This window comes from Sinocyclocheilus grahami, unplaced genomic scaffold, assembly GCF_001515645.1.
Source record: "Sinocyclocheilus grahami isolate Dianchi unplaced genomic scaffold, SAMN03320097.WGS_v1.1 scaffold4878.1, whole genome shotgun sequence".
NCBI lineage: Eukaryota > Metazoa > Chordata > Actinopteri > Cypriniformes > Cyprinidae > Sinocyclocheilus > Sinocyclocheilus grahami.
The window spans coordinates 2,960-3,756 of record NW_015509722.1 but is presented as its reverse complement, the minus strand read 5'-3'; the positions used below and the strand labels follow the sequence as shown (position 1 = coordinate 3,756).

Sequence of the window (797 nt, the reverse complement as noted above, 5' to 3'; positions counted from 1 at the left end):
CCGCTAGCCGCTAGCCGCTAGTGCTTTTTTCATCATCAAAAGTCTCACCAGTATTTGGCCATGGACGCTGTGCTCGAGTCCAGCTTCTTCTCACTGTGGAGCTGAAGGCAGCTGTCAATAAAGGCTCGACCTACACAGACTTCTGTCTTCAACTCAGCCAGTTTGTGCTGCACCACCTGAAAGACAGTAGATGATCAGTTATAGTTCTGATGATAATGAGGTTTTATTAGTCCAAACCTGATTTAGCCCTCACTGATTCTACTCATCCATATGTATAAATGAACAGCGTAATGGAGCTTATTCAATTTCTCTGAGCATCTGTCTCAAACTGCAGGCAGGATGGAGGGATACAATTACAAAGTGAGTGTGTGGCCGTGACCTTACGTGAGGTTAAAAGCACACTAAACAAATGAGGAAACTAATTGAGCAGAGAAACTTAATACAACTGAAAGGTTTTTTTTTTTAAAGAGGTCAAACCATAAAGATTTTATTCTTTTTCTTTCTTTTTTTAAATAGAAAAAAAGAAATAACTAAAAATTCTCTCTTTATTAAAATCAAGTTGTGGCTTGTTCTGAAGTTGCTAGTTTTCTGTCATCAAAAACTATAGCCGTTCACATGTCAACAATGCCTATAAAGTGTTCAGAAACTTGGTCCAGCCAGTCACAGGAAGGTAATAGAGTGGAAGTAGGACAGATACTAATCTCCAGAAGAACTAATGATGAGTAAAATGTGTCAAAGTTCACCAAATCTTTTGCTCTTGCTTGTTGTGTTTAGAACCTGAATCCTTCTGAAGTTTA

At 38.5% G+C, this 797-nt stretch overlaps 1 pseudogene; it reads right to left on the bottom strand.

Moving 5' to 3' along the window:
• Positions 1–797, bottom strand: part of LOC107577011 (long-chain specific acyl-CoA dehydrogenase, mitochondrial-like) — a 4,700-nt pseudogene that overhangs the window by 980 nt on the left and 2,923 nt on the right.